Below are 23,786 nucleotides of genomic sequence, written 5' to 3'. Positions count from 1 at the left end.
TGTGTGTGTGTGTGTGTGTGTGTGTGTGTGTGTGTGTGTGCGTGCGCATATGTGTTCAGTCTCCCCCCACCTGATTTCACACACTGTGCTCTGATAGGCATGAGCTTTAATATGATATTAGGTTATTGCGAGGGAACTCAATAATCTGTGCCAAAAAAAAAAAAAAAAAAAATTAACCACCATGTCCCTAGGCAGGCTCTGTACAAATGCCTCTCTCTCTCTCTTTTTTTTTTTTTTACAAATAAAAAATGGCATATTTTACAAAAGCACATTTATATGTAAACACCCAACACACACCTCACATTAACGTCTTGGTTTTTACATAGAATGAATGAGTCAACCAATCAGTGTTTAGCGGAGGCACATTTTACTCATAATCCCTTGCGTATCTGTCTGTTTGTTACAAAACTTCAGAATTAGTGCATTATTTAACATTAAAAGACGTTATATTTTAACTTTGTACAAATGACAGAATTGACATTAATGGAGTTATTCTATCGGTGTTTTATTTTATTTTCAATTTTATTTTTAAATCCAAACCATAAGTCAGCACTACTTTATTTTCCAAGACCTCCGCTTTACAGCGACACTGTTACTGAGTAGAGAGTTGAGCTTCGCTGCTTCTCTCAACCATGTCTCTGCTGGTAACTATATAGTAAACAGGAGCTTCCAGCAGGTGGCAGGATGCACAAAGACAGAAGTGGTGATCCATTGTATGGCTCTGTTGTCGCCTTTGATGCTACCAGAAGCGATCGTGGTGTTCAAACTCAAAATCAGCTTGTTAGTAGTTGCAAGTGTACCGGAGACGACACTAGAAGTTATCGGTTAGCTGTCGCTTCCGATAAATCTTTGGGTGGTTTATCAGTTTAGCTTTATAAAAGATAACTTTTCAGTTAGCTGATTATCAGCTCTGCCCCTGCATAATGTACGGCATTAAAACAGCCCAGTTTAGCCTTTATTTGTGTTGTTAAAAAACAACATGTTCTCTGATACACCACAAATGGATTTGCACCACCTGCACGGCTCATCCGTCACGCCGTCAGGATCGGGCCGTTAATGTTTCCATCTTTTATTATGTGATAGCAGCATTAACTGAACGTCACACTTGTTTAAATTCAGCATGTGTGAGTGTGTATTGTATATATTTATAGTGAGAAATCCTTCATTCAGTAAAATCAGCAAAATGCTGCCTGAAATATTCTCAGGCTGATGTAGGACTGGCAGCAGACTCGCAGTTTGATGTTGAAAAATTTGATTTGATTCTGCCACATTCTCCGACTGTAATAACGATGAAAATGATTGGAGTGACTCACTCCTTATTTAATCCCTCGTGTGTGTGTGTGTGTGTGTGTGTGTGTGTGTGTGTGTGTGTGTGTGTGTGTGTGTGTGTGTGTGTGTGTGTGTGAGTGTGAACAAAATCTAGAATAATCCACCAGAAATGCTTGCCTGTAGGGATATGATTTGACAGTGTGGAGGAGTGTTTGTGTGTGTGTGTGTGTGTGTGTGGGTGTGGGTGGGATGTGGAAAACCATCTGAAGTAAATGCTCTCTGTACATTATGTGCATGTGCTTTAGTCTTCTGGAGCGTCGGTTTTATTGCGACTATGACAGTGTTTAGAGTGCATGTCCAAATGTGTATTTTGGTAAACAAATTGTCAGATCTTCGTTCTGTTATATGGTGTGTACAGTGTGACTGACATGGTTCATAAAGATCAGTGTGTGTGTGTGTGTGTGTTTAAATCTCTTGAAAATGATAGTTTTGAAATGTACATTTGGATACTAAGGAGCACATAAATTTTAAGTGTTGGGGCATCTTGATAATATCGTTAACTAGATCTCTTGGGCAAAATTCAGTTGTAATTGATTTTATTGTTATTATACCTGCATTAATGGTAAATATCCACCAGGTGGAGATATTCCATTTCAAGAACCTTGTGACACAATCACGACCATTTCTGTTGCTTATAGTTGTAGTTTTAAACTAGTTTTGCAGAGCAGTGAAAACCTTTGGCCAAAAAAACAAACAAAACAACAAAAACAGATAAACTAGAGCAATGTGCCCCATACAGCACAAACACTAGCTTTCAATTCCACAAAATTTTAAATTGGAAAAAAAATTTTAAAGGTCAAAGTCCTGTTAGAAGTGGGTTTTCATAAGGTAATTTAGATGTGATCAAATGTCAAGAGTATGTATGTAGTTCATGCACTTGACTCTAAGTTGTTTGTTTTGTGTGTGTTTGTGTGGGGTGTTGTCATGGTTTTGTTTTTTAACTTTTTCTTTGTTTCAGATTATTTTCACAGAGCGGTGGTTATCTCTGCTATGCACAATTTGTCATTGCTTTTTTGGCACTTGGTTTCACATTGATAACTGGAAGACAAACGGGCATAAAATTGGAACCTCCATCCAATTCTGGTGGTGTAAGTAAAACCATAACAGAAAAATGAGAGTGACTGAGATATAATGCAAAATATACACCAAATGGGCTTTTCAATATTAAATTCAAATGTCCAAAAAAATCCACAATGCGGTGTCGCAGACCGAGCGGTCCGCCCCTAAAAATCGGTCTGCCTTTTACATCTGTGCATGTGTCACTTCGGACCACAGCAGCACGTCTGAGTCTCTTCAGCCAAAGCAATACAATGGATTAATGGGATTATTAACCATCAGATGATAAAAGTAAAACCTCAAGTCATTTTAAAGTCAGTTTTAAGCAGAAATGAGGATAAAGTCCGTGACACTTTGAAATGTCCGATGTACAGTTCAGGCCCGGCGCCAGAAAAAAAATATTAAGGGGGCAATGAGTTTATCACAGGGGGCAGGGTCGCCCCCCCCCCCCCCACACACAAAAAAAGTGTGCACCAGAGGGTACCTGCCTCTGAGCGTGTGTAATGAATTGGGTGCGCTCCTAGAAAGCTCGTGTATTTAGACTACACCGTTGTAAGAGACTGACTAAGAGTAAAGCATGATGACAGTATTTTTTTTAGGATTATTTGAACGTATAGACCCTCGGTCAAGTGATCTCCTGCATACCACAAAACTAAACCAACAACTGATCTGAGAAACGACACGAGACAGTAGATTAACCCCACATACAGCCCTCCATCACAAGCGCAAACACAGCGCAATTGGGCATGACAGTCACACAACGGGTCAAAGATAAACCTTTCATGTAGATGTACAGTGGTCCCTTGTTTATTGTGGGAGTTACATTCTAAAAATAGCCCGCAATAGGTGAAATCCATGAAGTAGTCAGCGTTATTTTTTACAATTATTATAGACGTTTTAAGGCTGTAAAACCCCTCAATACATACTTTATACACTTTTCTCAAACAGGCATTAACATTTTCTCACTTTTCTCTCGTGTGTAAACACTCTCAAAGTTCAAACCTTAAGATCAACCTGTTTTCAGGCCCAAACATTTGTTTGAGAAATAAAAATAGAACGTTTTCCTATAAATAATTATGATGGCTTTTAGAACTAACGAATTTAGTATTTAGTATTTCACAGTTCCTCTGATCGCACCTCTTCGTCCTGGCGCCGCGCCACTGTCGTGCCTTTTTCCACTCACACCTCGCTGCAGGTGTCTTTTTCCGAGTGAAGAACACAGTTATGGGTAGTTGTTGGCGCTCTTTTTTCTTCTGGGTGAGAAGATTCTTATAAACAGACACACAGAACACAATGCGCATACTCTCCCTTCGCGGTGCTGCAACAGGTGTCCCGTCATCTCGACAGAACACCGGCCTGCTTCATGAGGACGCAGAGCACAATGCACTGAAAAAAAAAAAAAAAAGCATGCAAAATTGGACTAAAAAAATCTGCGGAACTGCAAGGCGCTATATTTTCCAGTATTTCTTTTTCTTTCTTTTTTATTTTTATTTTTGATAACTCTCACATCCAAGGGGGCGAGGTTGATGACGTGAGGGGGCATCGCCCCCAAACACCCCCTCGTGGCGCCGGGTCCGGTACAGTTAACGCATCAGCTAGCAGCTCATTTAGCTGCATTATGATGAAATAATGCTGAATTTATGTGGAAATGATTGTTGTAAGCTTCAGATATCTGTCGCTGAGATAGATGATGACTGAAGAAATGAGGTGTTAATCCGTGAACCGTGTCATCAAGGGGGCCGATTTTTAGGGGGACTGTTCGGTCTGCAACACCGGATCAGATCGGGATCAAGCTTTGTCAGGTGATAGTGAGTGCCAGTCTGCACTTCACTTTCAAATATGAGAGTGATTGAGGCACGTTTGTATTAAGACATAATGTAAAATATACATTAAATGGGGTTTTCAATGTTAAATATAAATGTCCACAAAATCTGTAATTTGGATCAGAGCCGTATCAAACTTTCAAACTTCAAAGGATACCATCCTGCATAACGCTGTCAAATATGAAAGAAATTTGATCTTTCTGAAAAAGGTATGAATTTTTGAAATTTTGTTCTATGTTAAAGATATGGATTTTTCATGACTTTAACCTTTTGACCTTGAAACTTCAATCAGTTCTTGCCTATCGGGATATGACTCTTCAGTAAAAATTTCATAATGATATATGAAAAATTGTGGGCTGTTCACAAACAAACGAGCGAAAACATAACCTCATCCAGCTTTGTTGGCAGAAGTAATAAATTTCAAGGTTTTTCTGCTGGCATATAGGGTTGTAATTGCTCATGTACCTGCTTTTCTTGAAGAACTTGTTCATACCTCTGTTCCACAGAGTGCCACTCCTTTCTATTTCATCCTAAATGGCAAATTGGGTGCGTTTTGAAGAATCACAGTAACTTCTTTTGTCAATCTTGAACAAACTTGGTATACGCAGTATTTACGGCCATCATCAGTACCAGTTTTGAAATTTGGGTGAAATTCTCAAGCTGTTCAAAAATTTCATCCCAATTCACCAATTGCCATCATTACATGGTCACTTCCAGGTATTCGTAGTCTCAACAGCCTCAGTCATGTTCATACCTCTTTAAATGTGGTAGTCCTAGTGAGTGCAGCTTGAAACATCTTTGATTGTGCTCCACTGAGGTAAATATTTTTGAGTGAGTTGCCAGTTATGTGCTTTATAGGTCATCCAGTTGCCAGGTCTGCACTTTATAAGCCAGGCTGATAGGAGGCATGCCGGAGTAAGCAGTGTCATCCCGTTTTTACACTTTTTCTGGATCGTAATAGAACGGTATCCTGTGGAATAGGGGTGTAAGCCTTATGTGCCGCCTTGTGCTCAACAGTTGCAGGATGTGGGTTTGCTCTGTTTCCACAGGGTTAAATAAAAATCAGCCAGAAACAGTTTGGCTGCTGTAATTAGAGTCCACTTCCACTGAATCATTTGAAGCTGATCTTAAAAATTGGTTTATTTTCTGTTGTCTAACATTTGCTATATGATTTTTATCGTATTTTAATATCTGCAGGCCTGTATGCTTATTTGTGCTTGAGAATTAAATTTTAATGTTGTTTTTTATGGATGTAGGATTTTGTTTTATTTGTTCTGATGTTTTATGATTTGTACATTTTTTTTCACTTAGTGTCGTAAATTAATACAACCCCTGGCAAAAATTATGGAATCACCGGCCTCAGAGGATGTTCATTCAGTTGTTTAATTTTGTAGAAAAAAAGCAGATCACAGACATGACACAAAACTAAAGTAATTTCAAATGGCAACTTTCTGGCTTTAAGAAACACTATAAGAAATCAGGAAAAAAAAAATTATGGCAGTCAGTAACGGTTACTTTTTTAGACCAAGCAGAGGGAAAAAATATGGAATCACTCAATTCTGAGGAAAAAATTATGGAATCATGAAAAACAAAAGAACACTCCAACACATCACTAGTATTTTGTTGCACCACCTCTGGCTTTTATAACAGCTTGCAGTCTCTGAGGCATGGACTTAATGAGTGACAAACAGTACTCTTCATCAATCTGGCTCCAACTTTCTCTGATTGCTGTTGCCAGATCAGCTTTGCAGGTTGGAGCTTTGTCATGGACCATTTTCTTCAACTTCCACCAAAGATTTTCAATTGGATTAAGATCCAGACTATTTGCAGGCCATGACATTGACCCTATGTGTCTTTTTGCAAGGAATGTTTTCACAGTTTTTGCTGTATGGCAAGATGCATTATCATCTTGAAAAATGATTTCATCATCCCCAAACATCCTTTCAATTAATGGGATAAGAAAAGTGTCCAAAATATCAACGTAAACTTGTGCATTTATTAATGATGTAATGACAGCCATCTCCCCAGTGCCTTTACCTGACATGCAGCCCCATATCATCAATGACTGTGGAAATTTACATGTTCTCTTCAGGCAGTCATCTTTATAAATCTCATTGGAAAGGCACAAAACAAAAGTTCCAGCATCATCACCTTGTCCAATTCAGATTCGAGATTCATCACTGAATATGACTTTCATCCAGTCATAAGAAATCAAGAAAAAAAGATTGTGGCAGTCAGTAACGGTTACTTTTTTAGACCAAGCAGAGGGAAAAAAATATGGAATCACTCAATTCTGAGGAAAAAATTATGGAATCACCCTGTAAATTTTCATCCCCCAAATTAACACCTGCATCAAATCAGATCTGCTCATTGACATTGACCCTATGCCATGACATTGACCCTATGTGTCTTTTTGCAAGGAATGTTTTTGCAGTTTTTGCTCTATGGCAAGATGCATTATCATCTTGAAAAATGATTTCATCATCCCCAAACATCCTTTCAATTGTCCAAAATATCAACATAAACTTGTGCATTTATTGATGATGTAATGACAGCCATCTCCCCAGTGCCTTTACCTGACATGCAGCCCCATATCATCAATGACTGTGGAAATTTACATGTTCTCTTCAGGCAGTCATCTTTATAAATCTCATTGGAAAGGCACCAAACAAAAGTTCCAGCATCATCACCTTGCCCAATGCAGATTCGAGATTCATCACTGAATATGACTTTCATCCAGTCATCCACAGTCCACGATTGCTTTTCCTTAGCCCATTGTAACCTTGTTTTTTTCTGTTTAGGTGTTAATGATGCCTTTCGTTTAGCTTTTCTGTATGTAAATCCCATTTCCTTTAGGCAGTTTCTTACAGTTCAGTCACAGACGTTGACTCCAGTTTCCTCCCATTCGTTCCTCATTTGTTTTGTTGTACATTTTTCGATTTTTGAGACATATTGCTTTAAGTTTTCTGTCTTGACGCTTTGATGTCTTCCTTGGTCTACCAGTATGTTTGCCTTTAACAACCTTCCCATGTTGTTTGTATTTGGTCCAGAGTTTAGACACAGCTGACTGTGAACAACCAACATCTTTTGCAACATTGCATGATGATTTACTCTCTTTTAAGAGTTTGATTATCCTCTCCTTTGTTTTAATTGACATCTCTCGTGTTGGAGCCATGATTCATGTCAGTCCACTTGGTGCAACAGCTCTCCAAGGTGTGTTCACTCCTTTTTAGATGCAGAGCAGATCTGATATGATGCAAGTGTTAGTTTTTACAGGGTGATTCCATAATTTTTTCCTCAGAATTGAGTGATTCCATATTTTTTTCCTCTGCTTGGTCTAAAAAAGTAACCGTTACTGACTGCCACAATCTTTTTTTCTTGATTTCTTATAGTGTTTCTTAAAGCCAGAAAGTTGCCATTTGAAATGACTTTAGTTTTGTGTCATGTCTGTGATCTGCTTTTTTTTCTACAAAATTAAACAACTGAATGAACATTCTCCGAGGCCGGTGATTCCATAATTTTTGCCAGGGGTTGTAGTAGTAATCTCCCCTACTCTCTATGTCTTCAAGAGTCCAGTAAGTTGAATGCAGCAACATGTTTACAGTCAAGTAATGATTTTCAAATGAATGAATATGTTTCCAAATATCTTACTAATAATAATTGCCAACTCTGTTAAATGATTAAATTTGGTCAAGTTTTATGCAGCAGATCAACAGAAAAACAAACAAAAAATTGTTTTGCTTATTTCTTCTTGCCAACTCCGTCTGTAGCCACCTGTACCATCCCCCAGGAATACAGGGTTCAAACTCTCCAAATCATGTCCCACAGGGTGGCCAGAGGGTAGTTAGATCTCGGTGCTCACCTCCCTTCCTCCTGTGGGAAGACAGAGAGGTTTCCCCAATTCAATAGGACTGTTGTTTACTACAGAGAACACCGGCAAATGGGATGTAACTGATGACATATTACAGCGTTTCTGGATAGCACCCCAGTATTTACTGTAGTACACCTCAAGTTTCTCTTTACACCAGTTAAATATTATACGGGACATAATTGTTTGACTGTGAGCTACCAGGAGCTACAGGCTGGGAGGCTGTATATTCAGACACTGAAATGATTTCACTGAAGTTTCATTGATACGACAGAAACTTGTGACTGTGCACTGGATATTGTCCAGTTAGTGAGCATAATGCAGTGTTTACACATAAAGATGGCAAGTCACAAATGCCACAAAGTATACATTCTTGGCCACTAATCACGAATGTGATGATTCAGGACAGAGGCGTCAGGTGTCCTCAGGAACTGCTGCAACCTGTTACCACGCGTTACGATTTTGGGACTCCGGCGAGGGCGGATGCATCTCTTTCCTCTCTCCCTTATCTCTGCTGGAACCTTCAAAGTCCCCACTTCACCAGACTGTGAATTCTTCAAACTATATTGGATTAACCATGGAATTGATCAGCTGGTCTCTGAATGCTATTGGCACCATTTTTTCTACAAGACGATCAGGGTCGGGGGACCCTGCGAGCCCAGATAGAACTTACCCTGCGGGCTATGTTCTCGATGCCTGGGAGACGTGGCAAGTCACATGCTTTGCGGCATTCTCTGTGGAGGACGTTGAGGATATATTTATATTTGGTTTCATGGGAGGGCTGGTACTTATTGGCTTATGTGCTGCCCTGTCCTACCGGAAGACGGCTGCCACCAGAACCACGACCCCTGACCTGTCGGTCATGATTAATGAGTTGGGCAAAGTGATGCATTCTCAGACTGCGTTAACCTTTGAACTCATATGCAAATTGAATAACATCTCAGAGCTAATGCACACCTTGCAGATGAAGATGAAGATTTCAGAGACCGGGGAATATTCATAATTTGGGATCTGGTTTGTTCATGTGAGACTGTAAGTGTTTTTCACTGCTCAACCACAAACATGGCAGGCTTATCAGCCTCTGAAGGATAAAATGCCCCATCGTTTTCCTCCAGAAGAATGTCTATGGCCTTGGTGAACATTCGGCTGCCTCTTATCTTCTCTAGCTCCCACACAGACAGAAAAACAGACTCACACAAGGACAAGAGAATGAAGCATGCTCCACATCATCCCTACCTCCCTCCTGCGCCCATCCACCACCCCATCCCGGCCCCCGGTCATGCCACTCCATTCCCCCTCCAGGGGCCGTGCAGTTTTAACTGCGGTAGGCCCCCGTTCCCCCCAAGCTGGCGACAGCGCGGCGACATGTTGCTGTGGCTACCACACACTCACATCGCCTCAATTTGGAAAATGGACTGTTTCAAGTTTAGTAATCAAATGTCAAATGAACAAAATAAACAGTGTCAAATGTATATGTGTTGTCTTTAATTCTGATGTGTGCCATTATTACGGTAAACAAGTAATAATTGTGGATTAATTGCTGTATCTTGTCTGTGGCAATTTGAGTGTGGACGTAATCTCATTGTTGTTGCACTTGTAATGACAATGACGATAAATCTCATCCATCCATCCACCATTAATGACACATGTTGCTGGAGAATTACCAGGAACCATTATGCAGAGTCAAGAATAATGTTCCGTTCCATTGTTGCGCATCATTATGTTCTGTCATGTTGTGAATGAGGTAAATTGTTTCCACACACACACCCCCATATTCATCCATCAGCTGCTGAACAATTCAGATCACTCCAGTTTGCTCCTCAAAATCCATAGCAGAAGAACTTTGTGACTGCATGCTTAGTTGGGCTCTGTGCCATGGAGTGGCGCAGAAAGGAGGAGGAGACAGAGAGAGACAGATGTGTGGCTTCAAGCGGCTCTTGTCTCGCTCGTTTTCCCAAACATCAGGCACATGCAGCAGGTGGAACACCTGCAGGAGCGCGCTGATGAGCATTGGAACGAGACTTTTAGCTGACTTGGCGTCACTGTCCTTCTTCAGCATAGTGCAACAATGAAACTGAATGCAGTGCAGCAGGGTTTAATTGTGCACACATCAGAAGAAGGCTGTCATGCTCTATTAAGTATCACTACTAATCAAGACGATCAACACGCTCAGTTGCGACCTCCACGACATGAGGTGAAATGAGGGTGGTGCGTGACATTCGTGTAAGATTTCTTGACAGCCAAAAACATGCTCCATGAAAATCACGAATATCACACACCAACACGCGCTATTAAGAAACCTGTTCAAATGCATTAAGTCACATTAAGAATGTCAGGAATGTGCCAAGAATGACGCAAATAAGACATTCGTAACGTGTCTTGCCTATGTGTAAACGCACTGTAACAAACAGGTGGACACTAGTGCACATAATAAATACTGAATCTGAGTTGATGGATTGCACTGAATGTGGTAGAGCAGGTACTTGGGTAGATGAGGAGCTGACCTGTCAAAATATAGACTTGGGTGCAAGTCCTATATAGGACTTGTCGAATGTGCATTAACAATCATTCATAACAGCACCTCTAGAGGTGTTTATAAGGACATAACTCATCCACTCATATCCTTGATTTTTTTGGACTGAGACGATATTTTATTTTAGTTAACAAATGCATTCATTTAGAACTAGAAAACATCACACACTTGTACTACTGTTTTCTTGTATGAATACATGTTTTTCCACATGTAAGTTAAACATATCAGGTAAAAAATAATGCAGGCAAACAGCAGATGGGTGATAACCAAAGAAAACATTTCTAAAAGTAATGCAGAGAAATGACCTTTTGGGAAAAGGAAAATTATGCCTGTCAGCTCAGTAGAATTCACGTCACGTCTTCCGAAGAGGAAACAGAGACTGGGGACTCAGAGGCGGACTCATCCATTACCCAGGCTGAAGTCACCGAGGTGGTTAGAAAGCTCCTCGGTGGCAAGGCTCCTGGCGTGGATGAAATCTGTCCTGAGTACCTTAAGTCTCTGGATGTGGTGGTCCCTCTGTTTAAGAAGGGGGACCGGAGGGTGTGTTCCAACTATAGGGGGATCACACTCCTCAGCCTCCCCGGTAAGGTCTATTCCAGAGTACTGGAGAGGAGAATTCGACCGATGGTCGAACCTCGGATTCAGGAGGAGCAGTGTGGTTTTCGTCCTGGTCGCGGCACACTGGACCAGCTCTACACGCTCCATCGGGTGCTCGAGGGTTCATGGGAGTTTGCCCAACCAGTCCACATGTGTTTTGTGGATCTGGAGAAGGCGTTCAACCGTGTCCCTCGGGGCACCCTGTGGGGAGTGCTCCGGGGGGAGGTGTGTGTGGATCGGGAGGTCTGGGCGGCTTTGCTTGAGCTGGTGCCCCCGCGACCTGACTCCGGATAAAGCGGAAGAAAATGGGTGGATGGATGGATAGAGCTCAGTAGAAGCAACAGATTAGGACAAATGATGGTTTGAGAGCTTGTAAGTGCAGACAAGAGGGCATGCCGATGTTATTACTGGCTTTCTTTTTTGCAGATCCTTGCTATCAAACTTTGATCACACAGATGTTCAAAGTAACGGATCTGTGATACAAACGTACAACATACGTCTGTTCAGCTACATGTAAAGATTTTCAAATTAGTGAACGTGTCCGTGTATACATAAGGCAGTGCAGTGGTTCAGTCACTGGCACTGTGCTTCAAAGCGAGAAGGTCCCAGGTTCACTTCAACCCGGGACCTTCTCACACTCCTGAGTGCTGCCTTAGTTCCTGAAGACTCCACAGGAAATCTGTGTGTGCATTCTAAAAATGGGATCTAATTCCTGCTGAAAATGGCAGGAGAAACAGGCTTTTCAGAAACAAAGATAATTGATGTCAACTCTGAAGAAAAAAAACAGATCAAGACAAATGATGGCTCATTTGAGAGTGTGAGAAGGGGAGAATGAATGCATCATGTTCATGTTACTGGCTTTCTTTCAGCAAAGTAAGAAAACAACAAAACAGAAGAGATTTCAAAAGCTGAGTCATCGGTTTTCAGGGGTCGTGCATGATGTCAACATCCCAACATGGCCCACTGACCAAAAAAAAGGAATGACCCTGTCTGTAGTGGCCCACTGGACACAATTTCCATTGAGATTATATGTTGTCTGATAGATGGATATATGAGGGGTGATTGAGACGCTTTGAGCCTGACCCAGAAAAGTAGGGTGTGGTTCTCCATCTTGGGCATTCTGAGAAACAAACATTTCTCAACACTGCACCCAGTGAGTCAAAGCATTCTCAAGAAATTTTGTACCCTACCTCATGCCCCATGACTGCTGACAAAGGGTTCAAGGCCCTGTGACCCTTGACTGAATGAATGTAATAATAAATGTATTTATTCTGTTTTTTGTTTTTTTTTTGAGAATGTTATATGCTAGTTCTTGTGGTGAGTTTGTTAAAGTTGTGTGGATAACTGATTGTAAAAGTATCAAATGGAAGATGTAACATTCTGTACCATGAGTGTAAACTGCGTCTCCCGGAGTGACGTTCACATGTGCGATTAAGAGTGGTTGTGAACAGAAACTGCTTATGGAGTCATGGAGTTATGGTGGCACATCATATAAATGCTTAGTTTATGCTTTTAAGAAAATTACATTATTTTTAAAAAACTATGAACTTGTAAGTTGTTCAGAGTGAAGAGAAGCCAGGCCGGACCGTGTGATGTCACTGAACCTCCTGGTTTTTGTCAAAACTCTGGCAGCAGTATTTTGGAGTATTTGTAGACATCTCGTACTCTTAAGTGACAATCCAGAAAATAAAACATTACAGTAGTCAAATCTGGAAGACACAAAGGTGTGAATTAAAATGCCTGCATTCACCATAGAGAGGACAGGTCTCATTGTAATGTTAAGCCACCTTGAAACTTGCACAAATTTGATCCCTGCACTGCTGTGCAATTTGTCATGCCAATGCATCCCAAAGTGTGGTGTCCAATATAAAGCCACGTTATACAAAAAAATAATTTCATAGCTGATGACTCATTTGCTCTCAGGACTTGGTTGATGAAACCATCTCTTATCGCTCCCAGAATCACAGAGAAATTATCTGCAGCTGCAGCTTCTCTTGTGCGCGTCATGTGGTGGAGAACGCATTTAGAATTGTCTCAAAGGTCATTATTTATAATATATATTGTAATGGATCTCTCAAACAGTTACATTGTCATTCCTTCTTATGAGTTTGATTAATGTATCTGTAAAATTCTGTCTATTATAACTGTAACATCTTGTCATAATCATTGAGATGCGCTGCGGCAATGAGACGCATTTACGCTTAGTGACACACAAGTGTTTTCGAACAGGTTGGGCAATGTTCACGAATAGTTCACAAAATTAATGCATGCCAGACGTTTTGAACATTTCAAAATTTTCTTTGCGCACTGACTCACAGCTCACGCACAGTTTACGACTTTACTCACTGGCATGCCAAAATGCGCGCCAGTGCGGGGATCAAATTTGTGCAAGTGTCAAGGCACCATAAGTGAGAAAGGGCCGCCTTAACAATCTCCCCAATAATCCACTCTTAGGCTGTAAAAGAAAACAAGAAAACACTTGCCCATAGACCAGCAAAACCGCTCTGTAGTCCAGTGCAGTGAAATTGAGTGCCATAGTCAGAAAGCTTCACAAAGTGAGTTCACGACACGCATACATTCTGCTCACAAGGATACCAATCAGCCATGACACTGGATTGGAAACAGAAATAAAACTTTGGGGGGGGGGGTTAACTTTTGAAAATTATTTTTATGCTGCTTTCCTGATCCAGATTCCAATCAACAGCAACATTGAATGTGTTGTTCCTCCTGACCAGCTTCATCATTCTAAATTCCTCCAACATGCTGACATATAAATAAACAAACAAACAGTATTATCACATGACAGTAAATGAGATTTTTACTATTATTAGCTGCTGTAAATCATGAGTCCGGCTTTGCAACCAAATGCATGCCTGAAGTTAATCCTTTCATTTACACCAGCGTGTGCATATTTGTTTGTGTTGTGATTGGTGTCCAGCAGGTGTCCCCCTCATTGACCGGCATGTTAATCAGCTGGGATCAGGCCTCAAGTGAGTACAAATGTGATGGAAAATAGTTTGAGTTACACGATAAGCCTGTAATCCACCGTCCTTCACTGGGAAAAGTCATCCATGGGCTCAAGCCTGCATCGTTATGTGGACGTGCAATTAATGTGCCTTTGTGTGGGTCATGCCCGCGCGAGACAAATGCTAATCACATCATAAACATGTCCACTGTCAAAGTTTATGTCCTCTGAAGTCTTATTTGGGCCTCGCTGAACAAAATGTACAGGTACGATAAGTTGAAGGATTTAAGAACGAGGGAATGAGGTGGGAAACGATGGAGGCAGGAAAGGATGACCCCATCCCCGCTTTATAAGTGAGAGCTAATCAACGTGTGTGTGGCTGCAGGGGGCTTGGACACGGACGCACAACACATCAACATCTCAAGGACGGTTTGCTCCAGGCCAGCACACAGGACGTGCAGCTCCGGCTTGAGGACAGCTGATTCCGCCCCCATCCACATCACTTAATTTACTTATTTGCCTCCATCTTCTCGTCACATTTTGTTGTCGTCATTAACAGATGAAAATCTCTCCATCTGATGCAACAAAAAGGTGAAATATGTCAGACCTCAAACCTTTAAAGAAATGGGCATGTGCCGTGGAAAACTGTGCAGAAAGTGCAGCACGGTCACTTATTAGACACACTGGAATTTTGGTGAAAAACCTTTAACCCTCTGGGGTTGCTGGCAGTTCTGTTTATTCAAGCTGCACGTGCACTCTGCTGCAGTGAACCACGAAATCCACATCATGTCCACATTCTCCACGAGGCTTCAAAGTCGGCCCACAGACTTCATTCAGTGCTTTCAAACACAATATTTCCAAACTGTAGTTCAGGTTATTTCTGCTTTCTATCCCCCTTGTATAAAATACCTGGGGGGGGGGGGGGGGGGTGATATCTCATCTCAAGAACCAGTTGACCAGTCTCATTCATATTTAGCATAAGGGTGTACTTGGGTGATCCCCTGACCTTGGGGTCAGTTTCAAGGTCACAACAAGATATTCAAGATATTGCCATTCTTAGCATGATATCTCAAGAACCAGTTGACCTATGTAACCAGTGTAAAGGCCCACAGTGTACTTCCATCAGGTGGTCGGGAAATGGATCATATTTTCCAGAGAATAACTCGCACCAGGTGTACGTTCGTGTTATCTGTATTATCAGCTCTTTAATCCTCTGGGGCTGATGCCGTCGTATATGACGGCTAAGACCAAGCTTTACTAAATTATAAATAACTTTTTAATGATGTGAGATAGAAACTTACTTTTTGTTTTTGCTAAAAAGTTAACTCTGCAGACTTTAGAGCCAGCCATCGGCCATCTTTGTAGTCCTCATTGAAGCTGTGTGATGACCTGCTCAATGTGAGTGTCCAATCATAATTGGTTCACCGTCACATGGTTTTCCAAAATCCAATCGTAGGGCAGATTTACCTCACGTGAAAAGCCAAGGATCGTTTTCTGGAGTGATATGTTACTAGTTGGCCCATTTGAATAGCCCCCTGGGTGCTCCAGTGAGTACATACTATTAGTACATACTCAGTGCACCCTGCGCCATTACGCACAGCGATCAGTGAAAACAGGAGCAGACGGAGAGCTTCTGATGACAATCTCATGTACTCAAACAAAGAGTGTGTAACTATCAGGATTGCTCCACTAGTTTGCATGTGAATGCTACTGGATAACTCTGTTGCTTTCTCTGTGTAAAGCACTGTTTACCATATCAATGGACAACAAAATGCATAGGCCATTTTGTATATATTGTTCAAAATGTGCATTTGTGTTTATTGTTTGAACCTTTTTGTTGTATAGTCTTTCACACAAGACCTCACATTACCTTTATAAAGTGTCAAAACAGTTGTTTATTATAGTTTGCTGTGTGTGTTGAATAAATGTGTGTGGAAAATATTTTTCGCTTTATTTTTTCCTTGCCTATTTTTCATTGTAAACCTTTATTTCACTTATAAAACACAACAAAAACATATAGATTCTGAAAGCACAGGTTGTCCTGAAAAAAAGAGAGACATAAAACTTGATTGTGGGATGCAGGGAGAGCTGTTTACAGTAATAATAAAACATTTATGCCAGGCGAGTGAAACCGTGCAGATTTTAATATTAAATTGCCTTACTTTTAGTTTGCTCTAGTTTAACGATTTTCCTGAAAATGGCAGTAAACAACATTGTGGTTAAAGACGTCTCGATCAAGGGTGTTTTTTGTTTTGTTTTTTTTTCCCCCAATCCAGATCTGAATAATTTAATATTCAGTATCTGCTGATACTATATCCCGATGTGATACTTATATATTACCTTGCTGTCATACATTCACAGAAAACAATGTAAGGACATGAAGGTCATTCCAGTGTTTACACTGACAACAACAACAAAAAAAATACCTTCATTCTGAGACGCTCCTTGATGATTATATTAATTCTTTTTTACAAAATAGCAATGCAAATAAAAACTATTGACTGGAATGTCTTGGATGAAAGACTGATGGCTGCTTTAGTTGTTAAAAATACATTCATAAGTACATTCATCCCCACATTTATTACTATTATATGTAGAAATGTCTTTAAAATACTTCAAAGTTTGAACTTTACCCAAAAAGTTGATTGCCCTTCTGGTTATGGGCCTGTACAGTACGGGTTTGTAATGAATTCACATGCAAGTGTCAAGCGCTTGTGCCCGAATCCACCAGCGCATGCACTTTCTCCGTCGACTCCGACTGTTTGGTGTATGTAGGAATATTATGCTGATTTTCTACAGAGCAACGATTGAGTCCGTGCTACGGGATGGTATTACTAGCTGGTTTTGTAATTTAATGGTTAAATCAAAAACTCAAATATTAAATCTGATTAAGATAGCTGGCAAAATCATGGGTATGGTGGTACCTGTGACTCCCCAAGAGTTGTTTGAACAGGCAGTTCTCAGATGTGCTGACAATATTTTAACAGATGTGTCTCATGTACTGCACTCTGAATATACTTTACTTAACTCAGCAAAGAGGTACAGGGTTCCTCTTTGTAAATATAATCGATATAAACATTCATTTATTCCATTATCAGTGAAGCTCATAAATCAGCAGATAGTTCAGGGAAGATAGCATAAGGTTATGTATTGCGGAATTTGCACAAGATGGTAATAATGTTGTGTATTTATATTTTATCTTTTGACTTACTGTGTTGTTGTTTTGATGTATGTGTGCTATGTACTGGATGTGTTGTTGTGTAGCAGACCCTGTCCAAGGCAAATTTCTCCTTAGGGAGACAAATAAAGACACTTTGACTTTGAATGGAGCACAACCTGGGACCCCTTTGCAGAGACGCACACAAGTGAGTGGATAAAATGTTCTTTAATCAAAGTCAGCAACCAGACGAGTCAGAATACGCAAAGAGATCAGTCCGAGAGGCAGCCAAATCTGTGAGGGGTTACACACAAGCAGATCGGTCCTAAGGGAACCAGAGTCCGGGTCAGGCAGCAAAGGTCAGCAATGAAAGAGCAATCCAACACTGCGGCTGCTGGAAGTTATGGCATGAAAGCGCAAGACAATCTGGCAGAGAAGAGAGTCAGTATATACAAAGGGAACTAATTGCAGGTGAGGGTGATTAGGATAATTGGGAAAACCTGGGCAGACACACATGGGAAGAAAGGTAAAAGAAACTATGCAAGAGGAAATAAAACACAAAGTACACTAGAAAGACAGAACTGCAACACTACTGACAGGAGCACAACAGACAAGATGATGATTAAAAACTAAGTCATTCATTCATGTCGAACTAAGTGACTGGCTGGTAAGAAGTGCATCACGTGCACCATCCATCTGGAATGGTAGCATGAGTGAGAAGCAGATAACGTGACCACATGGGGTCCGGTGTCGCAGACCGTACGGTCCCCCCTAAAAATTGGTTCCACCCTGACTTCACTGTGCATGCGTCATTCGCTACGGTTCACAGATTATCACCTCGTTTCTGCTTCAAAGTGCACTCCAGTCATCATCTGTCTCAGTGACAGATATCTGAAGCTTTTGTACAACAATCAGTATCGCCTTGTTTCTACTTAAAATGGCCTCGTTTGTACTTAAAACTGACTTTAGAATGATTTAAGAGGTTTTACCTTGACATCTGATGGTTAATAATCCCATTAATCCATTTGATCTCTTTGGGTGAAGAGAGTCCATCTCAGTGCTCCGAAATGACGCATGCGCAGTGGAGGCAGGGTGGACCAGTTTTTAGGGGCGGGCCATTCGGTCTGTGACACCGGGACTGAACGATGGCCCACCTTAAATACAGAGATTACCCTGGGTGCTGCCTCCCCCTCTCATCATAGAGAAGTTTGAAAACAGCAGGCAGGTGAACATGTTCTCCTCTGTCAATGTTTGGTGTCTGCAGACATGACAGCAGTCTCTGCTACTAGTAGCAAAGTTAAATAAAATTCTAGATGGTTCATGTTGCTAAAATCATTTCACAATAAGAGCGCTGTAATGCAAAAGAACTGGCATCAATTCAAAGGCTTTTACTCTGACATGTTCCATAGTAACAAGCCTTGACTTTTGTGTGTGTCATTGAGGTGCAAATTGCTTTAAAAACATCCAAAGGTCATAAAGGGTTTAAAATAAAAAAAAACTTGCCCCACATGTTCAGATAGAAATCTCACTGCTGTGTGGAGTGTGTGGATCTGTGTGCCGTTTGTCCCACAACGCATTGAGGCACAAACATGCCTCATGAATAGATAGCAGGGGCATTTGAAATAAGTGGCGTCTGTGCCACAGCAGCAGCAACTGTCCTATGTGGAGGAGTAATTCACGCATCATTAGTGCTCCTCATCTCTTCTTGTTGGCGTGTGTGTGTGATTGCATCATCTGCCGCAGCCAATCAGAGCTGCTCATCATTCTCGAGCCACTGCAGCTCCACGTCGCCGTACGATGGCATCTCATCCATGTGTTTGAAGCAGCCCTCGTTTATTCTCCTTTTAAATTATTTTTTTTTTGTTCTCACACTGCCTCTTTCTCTCAGCGAGGAGGCACAATCAGAGCGACTCCAGTTCGCTGACGGTCCATTTGGTGTTGAAAAAGTGATTTAATTTCTGTCATCTCATTCACCAGCTGCCATCGGTGTTACCATCTCTAGTGCAAAATAACTTGTAATAGCACCGCCGGCCTCCTACCTGAGATGGTAATGAGTTCATGACTAATGGGGTGATAATGGCATAATTGGGTGAAAAAGTAATGGCCACTCACTGTCTGTGGTTAGATTGTTTATGAGACAGGAAGTTACAGAGAGAACACATGGAGATCTTTCTTCACATTTCCTGTGTTGGTTGCAAACAGCAAGCGTTTTCATCATTTTGTCTTCATCATCATCTTTGATCATGAATGTATCAACTGCCACAGTAAGACCCTTCGGCTGCTCCCTTGTTTGCACTCGGGGTCGCCACTGCAAATCAGAGGTGGATCTGCATGTTGAATTAGCACAGGTTTTACACCGGCTCTCCTTCCTGACGCAACTCGACATTATATGGAGAAATGTGGGGTTTGAACCAGGAACCTTCTGCACTGAAACCAAGTGCATTAAAAACAACAAAACTGTCAGGTTTGTACAGAGGTCAAAACAGAAAATTTGCTCCAATTTTGGTAAAAAGTGTTGCAAATTATTGGTTGGGCTCATCTGTCATGCTGCATTATCACATTACGGGCAACATGCGTCATATGTCACAGAATCCAGTGGACGTTGACCTTATTTTACCATTGCATTGGAGACCAAACATTCAAAACTATTCCATTTATTAATCCTATTAGCTCAACCAGTAACTTTAATTTTCATTAGACTTGTTATTAATTCTGTAGACTCCCAGCAACGTTGCTACAACAAGTGGAACCAGTATTTTACCAGACATTATTTAGCAAGCTTGAGTTTTACTCAAATGGCACTCAATTGGCTTTGCTCAAAATGTAAATGAGTCCACCCACCACTTTAATCATATCTTAGATCTTGTTCTGACTTATGCTATGGAAATTGAAGACTTAACAGTATTCCCTGAAAACTCCCTTCTGTCTGATCATTTCTTAATAACATTTACATTTACTCTGATGGACTACCCAGCAGTGGGGATTAAGTTTCATTACACTAGAAGTCTTTCAGAAAGCGCTGTAACTAGGTTTAAGGATATGATTCCTTCTTTATGTTCTCTAATGCCATATACTAACACAGTGCAGAGTAGCTACCTAAACTCTGTAAGTGAGATAGAGTATCTCATCAATAGTTTTACATCCTCATTGAAGACAACTTTGGATGCTGTAGCTCCTCTGAAAAAGAGAGCTTTAAATCAGAAGTGCCTGACTTCGTGGTATAACTCGCAAACTCGCAGCTTAAAGCAGATAACCCGTAAGTTGGAGAGGAAATGGCATCTCACTAATTTAGAAGATCTTCACTTAGCCTGGAAAAAGAGTCTGTTGCTCTATAAAAAAGCCCTCCGTAAAGCTAGGACATCTTACTACTCATCACTAATTGAAGAAAATAAGAACAACCCCAGGTTTCTTTTCAGCACTGTAGCCAGGCTGACAAAGAGTCAGAGCTCTATTGAGCCGAGTATTCCTTTAACTTTAACTAGTAATGACTTCATGACTTTCTTTGATAATAAAATTTTAACTATTAGAGAAAAAATTACTCATAACCATCCCAAAGACGTATCATTATCTTTTGCTGCTTTCAGTGATGCCGGTATTTAGTTAGACTCTTTCTCTCCGATTGTTCTGAGTTATTTTTATTAGTTACTTCCTCCAAACCATCAACATGTCTATTAGACCCCATTCCTACCAGGCTGCTCAAGGAAGCCCTACCATTAATTAATGCTTCGATCTTAAATATGATCAATCTATCTTTATTAGTTGGCTATGTACCACAGGCTTTTAAGGTGGCAGTAATTAAACCATTACTTAAAAAGCCATCACTTGACCCAGCTATCTTAGCTAATTATAAGCCAATCTCCAACCTTCCTTTTCTCTCAAAAATTCTTGAAAGGGTAGTTGTAAAACAGCTAACTGATCATCTGCAGAGGAATGGTCTATTTGAAGAGTTTCAGTCAGGTTTTAGAATTCATCATAGTACAGAAACAGCATTAGTGAAGGTTACAAATGATCTTCTTATGGCCTCAGACAGTGGACTCATCTCTGTGCTTGTTCTGTTAGACCTCAGTGCTGCTTTTGATACTGTTGACCATAAAATTTTATTACAGAGATTAGAGCATGCCATAGGTATTAAAGGCACTGCGCTGGGGTGGTTTGAATCATATTTATCTAATAGATTACAATTTGTTCATGTAAATGGGGAATCTTCTGCACAGACTAAGGTCAATTATGGAGTTCCACAAGGTTCTGTGCTAGGACCAATTTTATTCACTTTATACATGCTTCCCTTAGGCAGTATTATTAGACGGCATTGCTTAAATTTTCATTGTTATGCAGATGATACCCAGCTTTATCTATTCATGTAGCCAAAGGACACACACCAATTAGCTAAACTGCAGGATTGTCTTACAGACATAAAGACATGGATGACCTCTAATTTCCTGCTTTTAAACTCAGATAAAACTGAAGTTATTGTACTTGGCCCCACAAATCTTAGAAACATGGTGTCTAACCAGATCCTTACTCTGGATGGCATTACCCTGACCTCCAGTAATACTGTGAGAAATCCTGGAGTCATTTTTGATCAGGATATGTCATTCAAAGCGCATATTAAACAAATATGTAGGACTGCTTTTTTGCATTTGCGCAATATCTCTAAAATTAGAAAGGTCTTGTCTCAGAGTGATGCTGAAAAACTAATTCATGCATTTATTTCCTCTAGGCTGGACTATTGTAATTCATTATTATTAGGTTGTCCTAAAAGTTCCCTGAAAAGCCTTCAGTTAATTCAAAATGCTGCAGCTAGAGTACTGACAGGGACTAGAAGGAGAGAGCATATCTCACCCATATTGGCCTCTCTTCATCGGCTTCCTGTTAATTCTAGAATAGAATTTAAAATTCTTCTTCTTACTTATAAGGTTTTGAATAATCAGGTCCCATCTTATCTTAAGGACCTCATAGTACCATATCACCCCAATAGAGCGCTTTGCTCTCAGACTGCAGGCTTACTTGTAGTTCCTAGGGTTTGTAAGAGTAGAATGGGAGGCAGAGCCTTCAGCTTTCAGCCTCCTCTCCTGTGGAACCAGCTCCCAATTCAGATCAGGGAGACAGACACCCTCTCTACTTTTAAGAATAGGCTTAAAACTTTCCTTTTTGCTAAAGCTTATAGTTAGGGCTGGATCAGGTGACCCTGAACCATCCCTTAGTTATGCTGCTATAGACTTAGACTGCTGGGGGGTTCCCATGATGCACTGAGTGTTTCTTTCTCTTTTTGCTCTGCATGCACCACTCTGCATTTAATCATTAGTGATTGATCTCTGCTCCCCTCCACAGCATGTCTTTTTCCTGGTTCTCTCCCTCAGCCCCAACCAGTCCCAGCAGAAGACTGCCCCTCCCTGAGCCTGGTTCTGCTGGAGGTTTCTTCCTGTTAAAAGGGAGTTTTTCCTTCCCACTGTTGCCAAGTGCTTGCTCACAGGGGGTCGTTTTGACCGTTGGGGTTTTTCCGTAATTATTGTATGGCCTTGCCTTACAATATAAAGCGCCTTGGGGCAACTGTTTGTTGTGATTTGGCACTATATAAATAAAATTGATTTGATTTGATTTATTATATTATGCTTTAGTCACAGGGTTTTGTTATTATTTATCGTCAGTGTTTCTTATCTGATTATGTTCCATTTGTTATTTATTGCACTTATCTTGTTTCATTAATTGCATTATTCTGTAGTCATCGGGTTTGTTTATTCTCTGTTTATCAGTAGTTTATTTTGGCTCATCTCATTTGTGATTTCAGTTATGCTTTCATGTCCGGTTTTGTTTTCAGTTCTCATGTTCATGCTCTGTCCTGGTTATAGTTGTATTTTAATCTGTCCATGCTTTCTGTTTTTGCCTCATCTTCTTTGTTTGCCCCTGCACCAGCTCTTGTGTCCTCGTCTGTCACTATGACTCTTTTTGCTCTGTGTTTTCTTCCACTTCCACTCTTGCACCTGCTCATGTGTCTTTGTCTCTTTCATCACTCCACTCTGTTTTCCTGCCTTCACTTTCTTGCACTGTGCACAATCTTTGTCTTCCCCGGTCACGCCCCTTCCAGAACTTTCACTGACACCTGCATCTTGTTTCACTGATTACACCACCAGTTATTTAAGCCCTCACAGCTCACCGCCAGATCGTTGTCTTTGTACACCTTCCAGCCCTGTTCCTTGTTTTGTTCTTTCCTGTATGTATTTTGACTCTGCCTTGTTTTTGACCTTGACTTTGCTTTGCCTCTGATAGCTCAGCTCTTACACTGTGTTTTTTGACCTGTGCCTGTTTTTTGTACCACGTCTCAGCCTCTTGTCCTTTTGCTACCTTTACATCACTGCTGGACCACCCGTGTACCGAACCCCTGCCTGTTATTAAACCATTTGAACTTTATCAGTCTTGCAAGCTTGCATTTGTGTCCCTCTGGTTTGTGCCATGCCTGA

The 23,786-nt window shown here is 40.8% G+C and overlaps 1 protein-coding gene across 1 annotated transcript in view; it reads left to right on the top strand.

The window, feature by feature from the left end:
- Window positions 1-23,786, top strand: part of znf385c (zinc finger protein 385C) — a 453,093-nt gene that overhangs the window by 68,757 nt on the left and 360,550 nt on the right. The window lies entirely within an intron of this gene.

Source organism: Thalassophryne amazonica, chromosome 16 (assembly GCF_902500255.1).
Source record: "Thalassophryne amazonica chromosome 16, fThaAma1.1, whole genome shotgun sequence".
NCBI lineage: Eukaryota > Metazoa > Chordata > Actinopteri > Batrachoidiformes > Batrachoididae > Thalassophryne > Thalassophryne amazonica.
Note: the sequence above shows the minus strand (reverse complement) of the source record. Positions and strands in the feature narration are given on the sequence as shown.